An 11,429-nucleotide genomic window follows, 5' to 3' on the forward strand; every position below is an offset into this window, starting at 1 on the left:
GAAGGGTGCTGATGTTGCTAATTGGTCCTCTGCGGCTGTGGAGGCCTTTCGGGAGCTTAAGCGCCGCTTTTCTTCTGCTCCTGTGTTGCGCCAGCCTGATGTTTCGCTCCCGTTCCAGGTTGAAGTAGATGCTTCCGAGATCGGAGCAGGTGCAGTTTTGTCGCAGAAAGGTCCTGACTGCTCAGTGATGAGACCATGTGCGTTTTTCTCTCGAAAGTTTTCGCCCGCTGAGCGAAATTATGATGTTGGAAATCGGGAGCTCTTGGCCATGAAGTGGGCATTTGAGGAGTGGCATCATTGGCTTGAGGGTGCTAGACACCAGGTGGTGGTCTTGACTGACCACAAAAATCTAATTTATCTTGAGTCAGCCAGGCGTCTGAATCCTAGACAGGCGCGCTGGTCGTTGTTTTTCTCTCGATTTAACTTTGTGGTTTCATATCTGCCTGGGTCTAAGAATGTGAGGGCGGATGCCCTCTCTAGGAGTTTTGAGCCTGACTCGCCTGGTGATTCCGAACCTACTGGCATCCTGAAGGATGGGGTGATATTGTCAGCTGTCTCCCCAGACCTGCGGCGCTCTTTGCAGGAGTTTCAGGTGGATAGGCCTGATCGCTGTCCGCCTGGTAGACTGTTTGTCCCTGATGACTGGACCAGTAGAGTTATTTCGGAGGTTCACTCTTCCGCGTTGGCAGGTCATCCTGGAATTTTTGGCACCAGGGATCTGGTGTCTAGGTCCTTCTGGTGGCCTTCCTTGTCTCGAGATGTACGTATTTTTGTGCAGTCTTGTGATGTTTGTGCTCGGGCTAAGCCCTGCTGTTCCCGGGCCAGCGGGTTGTTGTTGCCCTTGCCTATTCCTAAGAGGCCTTGGACGCACATCTCTATGGACTTTATTTCTGACCTTCCTGTTTCTCGTAGGATGTCCGTCATCTGGGTGGTGTGTGACCGTTTTTCCAAGATGGTTCACTTGGTACCTTTGCCCAAATTGCCCTCCTCCTCTGAGCTGGTCCCTCTATTTTTTCAGAATGTTGTGCGTTTGCATGGTATTCCTGAGAATATAGTGTCTGACAGGGGTACTCAGTTTGTGTCTAGATTTTGGCGGGCGTTCTGTGCCAGGATGGGCATCGACTTGTCTTTTTCGTCTGCATTCCATCCTCAGACTAATGGCCAGACTGAGCGTACTAATCAGACCTTGGAGACTTACTTGAGGTGTTTTGTGTCCGCTGATCAGGACGATTGGCTTGATTTTTTGCCATTGGCAGAGTTTGCCCTTAACAATCGGGCCAGTTCTGCCACTTTGGTTTCTCCATTTTTTTGTAATTCAGGGTTTCACCCTCGCTTTTCGTCCGGTCAATTGGAGTCTTCGGATTGTCCTGGAGTAGATGCTGTGGTTGATAGAATGCATCAGATTTGGGGACAGGTTGTGGACAATCTGAAGTTGTCCCAGGAGAAGACTCAACAGTTCACTAATCGTCATCGGCGTGTCGGTCCTCGTCTTTGTGTTGGGGACCTGGTTTGGTTGTCTTCTCGATTTGTTCCTATGAAGGTCTCGTCTCCTAAGTTTAAGCCTCGGTTTATCGGCCCTTATAGGATTCTGGAGGTTCTCAATCCTGTGTCCTTTCGTTTGGACCTCCCAGCATCTTTTACTATTCATAATGTTTTTCATCGGTCATTGTTGCGGAGGTATGAGGTGCCGGTTGTTCCGTCTGCTGATCCTCCTGCTCCTGTGCTGGTTGAGGGTGAGTTGGAGTATGTGGTGGAAAAGATCTTGGACTCCCGTGTTTCCAGACGGAAACTACAGTATCTGGTTAAGTGGAAAGGCTATGGTCAGGAGGATAATTCTTGGGTGACAGCATCTGATGTTCATGCTCCTGATTTGGTTCGTGCATTTCATAGTGCTCATCCAGATCGCCCTGGTGGTTCTGGTGAGGGTTCGGTGCCCCCTCCTTAAGGGGGGGGTACTGTTGTGAATTCTGTTTGTGGGCTCCCCCGGTGGTGTTTTATGGTAGTGCCACTTATTTGCCTTCTTCTATCCTTGATCACCTGTTGACACCCATTAGGGGAGTTTCCTATTTAAGGCTGTTTGGCTGCTGGTCCGATGCCGGCCAACAATGTATCAGTAGCATTCTGTTGCATTCTCCTGCCTCAAGATCCTGTTCAGCTAAGTTGAATTTTGTTTCTAGTTAATGCTATTTTTGTCCAGCTATTTACAATGTGACTCTCTGTAGCTGGAAGCTCTCGTGGACTGAAATTGCCACTCCAGTGGCATGAGTTGTCACTGGAGTTTTAAAGTAATTTCAGGATGGTGTTTTTGAGTAGTGTTTTGAAGTTGACCGTGAAGTGACTCTTTCCTGTACTTCTGCTATCTAGTAAGCGGACCTCACTGTGCTAAATCTGCTGTTCATCCTACGTATGTCTTTTCCTCTTGACTCACCGTCAATATCTGTGGGGGGCTGCTATCTCCTTTTGGGGTTCATCTCTGGAGGTAAGGCAGGCCTGTATATTCCTCTGATAGGGGTAGTTAGATCTCCGGCTGGCGCGTGGTGTCTAGGGCATCGTAGGAAACACTCCCCGGCTACTTCCAGTGTTGTGTCAGGTTCAGGTCACGGTCACTTTAGTTCCCATCACCCGAGAGCTAGTCCGTTGTTTTCCCTGCCATTGGGAAAATCATAACAGCGGGCTAGCTGTCGGGCCTCGGCTGCGGCCACACACTCTTCGGACAGCGGCAAAGGGGGTCGACCCATCGGCGGCCCTGTGAGGGTCAGACCCCGCAGTGTTGGCGTCTCTAGGGCTATTTCAGGCTGTGCAGCTTCAGACCGAACCGGGTCAGCTCCGCATGGTGCTCCGGGTGTCGCCATCTTTATTTGTCCTCCAATGTCCTCTTTTCGCGGTCTCTTTCGTGGGCGGCCCCGTCCCCATGGCCTCCACCCTCCAACCAGGATCAGGAGGCGGACCTCGGCTGTTGACGGGCACGTCCTCAGGGCACAGAAATACTTAGACTGGGCGGCCATTGCTGTTCGCGCTCTCCAGCTTGCCTACGCCCCCTTCACGCCCCTCTTCTCTTCCTGCGCTCTCCTCAGCGCTGCAATGGCGGCGGGTTTTGTCGGCAACTGGCACAGCACAGTCTTTGCAATAAAGTACAGTCTAATCACGATAAATCACAGTCTCTAGGCACACATGACCTGATTCTTCAGGCTTAAGTAGATCCTGTTCGTGACGCCAAGTTGGAGCGCCCCCACACCGCCGCAGGGCCGAGGGGTACCCGGAGCCGGGCCTCTGGGATCTCAGTCCTGGGGTTGTCACGGTGGCTAGACCCGGTCCGTGGCCCTGTCCGTCAGTGGGGGACGTCCGGTGCAAATAGGGGTGTTGATGGTGCAGTAACGGTGGTGTAGCGGTGCAGTTGTGGGGTGCAGGTCGCGGTAAATAACGAGGACACCAGGTTGCAGTCTCTTTACCTCTTTACTGGAGATCTCTCGGTCCGCAGTCCAGAATACGGTTCACCAGGCTGCGCAAGTCCGGTCGGTCCGATGGCACTTCCAGAGTTCTCCTCACAGGTGGAAATCAGTGCCCTCCTTCTTAGCGCTATGTGTTGTAGTCCTTCCCTGCTGTGCTCACGGAAAGTACCCCACAACTGTCGTGTCTGTTTCTTAAGTTCCCTCACAACTCAATTCACTGATGTTCTTCTCGTATTCCATCCCTCCCTGTTATTCAGGTTGGAACGGCACCCGTTTGTCAGGTAGGCCTGGAGTTCTTCCGGGACCCTAGAGACGCCCCTCTCCCGCAATTGCCCCCCAAGACTTCATAGGTGATATGTGGTAGACAGCCCGCCTTAAACTGACTGCCCTGCCGCTGTTTGGAGTATGGCTTGAAGCTACATGCTATTCCACTCCCTCGGCGTTCCGGCCACCGGTAATGCGCCTCAGTAGGATGTTGCTCCGGTCCTACAGCATGACCCCTACTGGTATTCTCCTTTTTGCTTGATCTCGTTTCTCACTCAGCACAATCTATCTCGCTTCTAGTCCTTTCTTGGGCACCGCCGCTATGCTGAGCAGGCACGGTCCCGTTACGTTCTTTCCAATGCCAAGCCTCTGTCAGGATCCCACCCCTGACAGAGACCCTACTGTCTCTTCCTCCACAACACCCTCTGCCACAAGGTGTTGCTTCGTTCAATCCAGTCAGCTTTCTCAACTAACTTCCTGCCTGACCCCCAGTTTACCTACCATGGTGGGGAGTGGCCTAATGAATAGAACCCTTAGCTCCCCCCGGAGGCCCTGCTGTGAAACATATTGGTGTCTGTGATACCTGGTCAGATCAACTCCTTCAGTGCCATCGAACGCACCATGGCTCCCCTTAGTGGCGGATCCACAGTACTGCAACGACCAGGACTCTGGGGCGCTGCACTCCCATACTGCGCCACCAGACTGCGGAGACCCATGTGTCGTAACTAGTGCCTTCCCCCCTACCACCAATCCCGAAAAGACAACACGAACAGGAACAGGCTCGGATGGGTTGAACTAGTCGGTCACAGTTTATTAATTTAATAAGCAGGGAGGGGCAAATTACATTTCGCAACGGGCTCACAGCCGTGGGCCCAATCTGCGACCGACAGGCGGCTAGCCAATGAGCGGCTACGAAGCTTCGCCCCTCCCTCCATTTCCGCTGTGACTTAAAAATAACAGTATTATTATCGTCAGCATTAAATTTCAAGTAATAAAAACATTTTTTTATAAAACGTCATAAACACATTAGTAAATATGTAGGGGAGGGAGGGTGGGACAATTGCTTCCAGAGGGTCAGCCGGGGAGAAAGAGAAAGGAACTGACCCCGGCACCTGGATTTAACCCTTGTGGGTGTGGCCAGACGCCCCTTCCTCTCTCTTCCCGTTGGTCAGCTGGGCGTCCCAATTAGTGCATCACCTGGGGGAGTAGTGTGAGGGGGGAATAGGCACTGCACGGTGTTTCCTATTATCTTCATCTATAAGGGGCTCCGCAGTCAGAGGCACATTCCCTATGCGGTACCGTGCCTGCCAGACTGCGGAGACCCGTGTGTCGTAACTAGTGCCTTCCCCCCTACCACCAATCCAGAAAAGACAACACGAACAGGCTCGGATGAGTTGAACTAGTCGGTCACAGTTTATTAATTTAATAAGCAGGGAGGGGCAAATTACATTTCGCAACGGGCTCACAGCCGTGGGCCCAGTCTGCGACCGACAGGCGGCTAGCCAATGAGCGGCTACGAAGCTTTGCCCCTCCCTCCATTTCCGCCACGGAGGATCATGTGTACTACCTACACGTGACTCCGACCCCCACCCTTCAGCCTTAGGGCCTGTTCGATACCTTCTTGTAGACCTGACAAAAATATATCGAGACCGATGTCTGTGAGATGCATGCCGTCGGGCCTCAGCAGTCCTGATTGGTCGCCTTCCAGTTGGTGGTGGCGAACCACAATGCCGAATTTTGATTTTACGAATCTTGCCATTCTCAGGTTGACCTTTTTTCTTGATCGTTCTAAGCCTCTTGGGTCCTTAGCCCCGTGCCAGACCGCACGCGGCACCACCTCCGACCACTCCAATATCATATTTGGTAACAGGTGGAAGAAACGCTCGATATCAGCTGTCATCGTTGAACTGAGGTCAATACATCTCCGTTTTCCCAGATCGTTGCCACCAGCGTGCAAGACTAGTATCACCGGCCCTTTGGCCCTTTTAGTGATGTCGATGACTTCTGGGAAGATTTTTGGCCACTGTAGGCCTCTTATCCCTCTCCAGTTGACCACAACAATCCTGAAACCTAGATTCACGCCCCCGGGCCGATGTTCGGCCCGCTTCTTTGCCCAGTAGATGTATGAATGTCCAACCACCCAAACTGCAGGTTTTTTAGCGCCTGGAAAAGACAAGATATGTTACTTAAGCAGGTCGGGTCTTATGTATCTGGCGAAGCATGCGGATTTCCACCGACCCAAACGCTGCACTTCAGCTTCGGGGATGCCGGCCTTAGCCGCCTCGGTGGCAGCCCCTATACGGAAAGAATGTGTACCGTATTCCGACGGATCGACGCTGACGGCTTCAAGACACCGATTAAACATTGTGTGGAACTGGTATTTGGTAAGGGGGGAGCCATCTGCATGTGCCAGAAATAATCTACCCGCGCGTTTTATTTCCGTGTATCTTTTTTACTACGTTTAGTGGACATACGGGGCCATCCAACGACTTAACGAGGACCCACGTCCCTCTCCCGGCGGGGTCGCATTTGGATTTGCGCACCTTAATGCGCAGTGCCTCGTTACATATGACGAGGTCTTCGTTGATTAGCCCACCATCTAGTGAGGTTTTTGAATGCGGTACCAGCTCGCTGATTCGAAGCGCTCCGAAAAAGGCGATGGCAAACGCGGCTGACGCTAGGACTGACTCGTAATGGGAGGTGCACACCGATGGGGAAATCGTGATAATATCGTGTAGTAAACTCAAAGAAATGGGACGACGACACTCCTGACTAGGTTGGAGCCTTTTCCAGCATTTAACGGCTTGTCTGATGAAAAAATATTTCGTCACGTCTGCCCACCCCAAAAGCTGGAAGAAAAAGGCTAGTCCCTAGAGATGTCGCTGCGCCGATGTTCCCGACATGCCTCTTTGCCTGAGCAAATTCAAAAGATCGACCAGCACTTCGCATCTCGCCCGATCACACCTATCGACTGGTCTTCCGTGAATTAGTGAGCACCACTCGTCCCATGCCTCACCGTAAACCTGCCAGGTAGCCGGCGTAACTGATGCGCGGATCAGTGGCATCATTGATTGGCTACCGTGTCCAAAAGGAGTGTTGGACACTGGACACCAGATGGTTGCGCGGTCGGAAGGAGAGCTTTGAAAGCCTGCCAATTGGAGAATAACAGAGCATTAACAAGGTTATCATCAACAGACGTAACTGTGGCACGACACCAGATGTTGTGCTTCAAGCATAGTAATGCCAGGCGGCGTAGCAGCGCGAGTAAAGGTGGGGATGCAGAAGACATGCTGTTCAGGCTCTTTGCTGTGCCAGGGTGTTTTGTGGAGAATCTTTTGTTCCTGTTCTCTAGTTGTGCGCCCCAGAGCTCTACTGCCGCTACGATCTCAAAGACTTCTAGCAGGGCTGGGTCGTGGCCCCAATTGGCGGAAGCCCACGAGGCCGGCCAGCTCGCTTTGTACCATTGGTCTTGGTAGATTGCCACAAACCCGTCTCTGAGACTTCCACCTGCTGCTAGCCCTAGCTTTTTGCTTGGCGTTTCCTGGGACATGAGGCAAGTGTGGCCGTTGTAGGAATATAGGAATGTTTTCCAGACTAGCAAGTCTTCCTTCAGTGCGCGAGTAAGCCTAATTCTATGGCCTGGCTGGGAGATGCCCTTCGTCGGTAGCGATAGTCGGCGTGAAAAGGTTCTGCCCACTGGCAATACGCGGCAAGCAATGTTGAGTAAACCTAGCAGGGACTGCATCTGTTGGAGGGTGACTTTTTTAACCCCGCAGAAATCTTCGACCGTTTGCAGCGTTTTCAGCAATTTATCCTCTGGCAATCTAAAAACCATTGCGTTAGTATCTATCTCTATGCCGAGGAAAGGCAGCACATTACACGGGCCGACCATTTTTTCTGTTGAGAGGGGCACGCCGAAATGGCTGGCTAGAAATTCAAATTTGTTTAGGAGGTAATAACAGAGTTTCGAGTCTTTTGGCCCGACGAACATGAAATCGTCGAGGTAATGAACCGTCGAATTGCTGCCGGTTTCGTAACGTACTACCCAGTCAAGAAAAGTGCTGAAAAGCTCGAAGTAGTGACAGGAGATGGAGCAGCCCATCGGTAGGCACATGTCAAAGTAAAAGAGCTGGTCCTCCTTACAACCTAAAAGGTGGAAGCACTCAGGGTGAACGGGTAGTAGGCGGAAGGCTGACTCTATGTCCGATTTCGCCAGCAGGGCACCGGGCCCGGCGGCCCGCACCAGCTCGACTGCCCTGTCAAATGAAGCATAGGTTACTGATGCTTCTTCTGGGAGTATCGCGTCGTTAACCGAATCGCCTTTAGGGTATGAGAGGTGATGGATTAACCGATATTTTCCCGGTTCTTTTTTTAGGGACGATGCCCAGGGGTGAGATTCTAAAATTCCTGAATGGCAGTGATGTAAATGGGCCCGCCATCCTGCCTAGTTCTACCTCTTTTTGAACTTTTTTCCGTAAGATCTCGGGAAATTCGCGAGCGGATTTAAGACTATTTGCCGATTTCGTTTCGCGACTAAAGTTAAAGGGGATAAAGAAACCGAATTTAAAGCCGAGATCAAGTTGCTGCACGGCCTCTTTATTGGGGTAGAGGCTTAGCCAAGGGCCCATTGCGGTAACGTTCACCGGGGTTATACCGTGCAGGTGCTTGGTGCGTACATCTCGCTGCGGGGTGTCCGCCACCGCAGGCGGAGCAGTCGTGTTTGTATCTACAGGAACCGTGGAAGCGGCAGTACCCCTCGTTGTACAGCAAGCAGGCCCCTGGTCTCCGTACGACCACTGAATTTTGGCCTGCGGTGGCTGGGTAATTAGTAGCCGACGACGAAAAGGGGGGTTGTTTTTGGGATAGCATAAGACGCAACCAGACATCCGTCGCTTTAACGCCCCAGCCTAGGTCGGGTTGCATAGCAAGCCGCCTGCGGAATTCTTCGTCGTACCGCCTCCACGCTGACCCGCCGTGAGACTTATATGAGTTATATACTAGGTCTTGGTATATGAAGAGCTCGGAACAGCGTTCCGGGTGTTTTTGACCCATGATGCAGCCTAAGACTGCAAAGGCCTGAAGCCAGTTATTCATGGTTTGGGCGATCTTAGGTCTGTTTCTTTCGAATCCTGCCCTCTGCTCCTTATCTACGAATTGTTGTTCTTCTGACAATAGCGACCATATATCCACGTAATCGTTATCCCATATTTTCTGCTTTATCTATGGATCCACGTGTGTACCTAGGGGACTAATACCGCAAAAAAGTGCATCTTTGTGAAGGCTAGCTGATTGAGCTGCCCTTGTGTCAGTTGGTCCGGCCGAGCGAGTCAGCTGGTGAACCAGGGCCCTGATAGTGGATGCTAAATCCCCTTCCCCTGTGATGTGTATGGCGTGATGCTCGCCAAATTCAGAGCTCTTACCGTTGCCTGACGCAGGCCGAGTGTCTCCCGGTAGTGGGGGTACTCCGACTCCCGTCGTAGCTGTAACTTGTTGGCAGGAAGCCCAGGGGGGTAGATTGGTAGCCCGGGGACAAGAGGGTAGGTATCCCCTGCCGGTAGCCGAGGCTAGGGACGTTGACGGCAATGGCTCGTCGTGTGGCTGAGCCGTTACCGCTAGTGGTGTCGCTCCCGCCATGTTGATGTGCGGCTGAGCCGTTACCGCTGATGGTGTCGCTCCCGCCATGTTGACGTGTGGCTGAGCCGTTACCGCTAATGGTGTCGCTCCCGCCATGTTGACGTGTGGCTGAGCCATTACCTCTAATGGTGTAGCTCCAGCCATGTTGACGTGTGACTGAGCCGTTACCGCTAATGGTGTCGCTCCCGCCATGTTGACGTGTGGCTGAGCGGTTACCGCTGTTGGTGTCGCTCCAGCCCTGATGGATCCTCGGGGTGAGCGCCACCTTCTACGGTAGCGCCTCTCGCTGCACTCGGAACTGTCAGACTGTCCCGACGTGGATGGCGAGCGCCACCTAGCGGACCGGGATCTGTGGCGATAGGTACGCGCGCAGCGTCTATAGGGGGAATAGTGGGGATTTGGGGGGCCGTGGACATTACGTGGAGTCTTCGGAGGAGGATAGGGACAGTCTGCGGCGTATACGCCTGTGACTGTCGTGGTTAGGAGATAAGACTGGGGCGCGCTGGCTGTGTGTCATAGCTGGCGGTGTGGGGCGCGGTGACGGCTTTGGCGATAAGGCGACGACGTTAGCCGCCGGGGGTGTGCGGGAAGGAACCATGGAGGGTGTATTAAACAGCTCCGTTTGCGTCTGGGTGTATGGGGGTGTCGGAGGCGCGCCGTTTATTAGTGGTGTGTATGTGTTGTGTGTGCACGTGTTTGTGCCATACTGTACTGGTTGCGGAGAGCGCTGGTTGGACGAGATGGCCCGATCAGCGCGCTCCGTGACCGCATTGTTAGGTGAAAGGCCTGACCCCACGACCCCTCGTGCAGGCATTACAGCGATGCCTGCTGGAAGGGCGTAGTGGGCCAGGCCGCGGCTGGCGGATGGTCTGTGCTGGGGTGGTGGGTGATTGAGCGGGACCTGACATGGGGGGCCAGACAGCGCAGCCAGTGAGGCACCCCTCTGGATGATTTGGTGTGCAGGGGCCCCACGCTCTAGCGTTGTGCTCACCGAGAGTGCAGGGGCAGAAGTGGGCGGGGCGTAATCGCACCGAGCAGGCAGCAGGGAGGGGGATCTGCCTGCAGCTACGGGCGCTGTGCGGCGCGCCCGGGCTGTTTGGAGGTGCCGTACCGCTACCCCGCTGGGCGGGTGGCACGCAGCCAGGCCACCGGAGGCGGCGGGCGGCCCCCCGTGTTGCCCGGAGCTCCGGGCGGAAGTGGGGGCGGAAGTGGGCGTATCCCTGCTGGCCGGCGGTGCGCTCTGGGAAAAGGGGCGGGCCTGCATCCATGAGGAGTGCAGGGGTTGCTCCACGCGCGCCGTGCCCCGGTCTGCAAGGCAGGGACCGGAAGTGACCGGGGCCTGCGCGTATGTAGGAGGAGGGGGGCAGCGTGGATGGGCCCTTTGCTGTAGGACATCGCAGCGTGCAGCGGCGCCCAGCGAGGACGACACCGGGCATGGGGCGGCTGAAAGAGAGCGGCGGCTTGGAAGCGCCGGCTCCCCGCCGACACGCAGGCGCTCGGGGGGGCGTGAGGAATGCCCCGAGCGTCTACCAGGAGGAACTGCAGCAGCATGGAGAGGAGCGCCGGTGGCAGAGGACGGAAGCTCCGGTGGAGCGGAGGAGGAGGAACCGGCAATTGACCGAGGTGGGTCCGCGGGCGGGGGAGGGGGTGCAGGCAGTCCGGGAGAGGGGGCGGCGGTAGTCTGGGAGACCCCGAGGTCCGCGGGCAGGGGAGGGTGGTTTGTCAGCCCCGGGATGGCAGGAGAGGACGAGGCCCCGGGAGAAAGTGTATGGGGGGACGGAGCCCTGGGGGACGGCGAGGAAGCTTGAGGGGAGACTAGGGGGTGAGGAGAGGGCACAGGAAGGTGAGCACCCAGGCCAGAAAAAAGGGAACGCAACCATTGCTCACCTTCCTGTGCAGCTCTCCGTTGTATGGCCTCGATCATGGGGTCAGACATGGCAGACGGGATATCCCGGACAATTGCTTCCAGAGGGTCAGCCGGGGAGAAAGAGGAAGGAACTGACCCCGGCACCTGGATTTAACCCTTGTGGGTGTGGCCAGACGCCCCTTCCTCTCTCTTCCCGTTGGTCAGCTGGGGGTCCC

Source organism: Ranitomeya variabilis, chromosome 1 (assembly GCF_051348905.1).
Source record: "Ranitomeya variabilis isolate aRanVar5 chromosome 1, aRanVar5.hap1, whole genome shotgun sequence".
NCBI lineage: Eukaryota > Metazoa > Chordata > Amphibia > Anura > Dendrobatidae > Ranitomeya > Ranitomeya variabilis.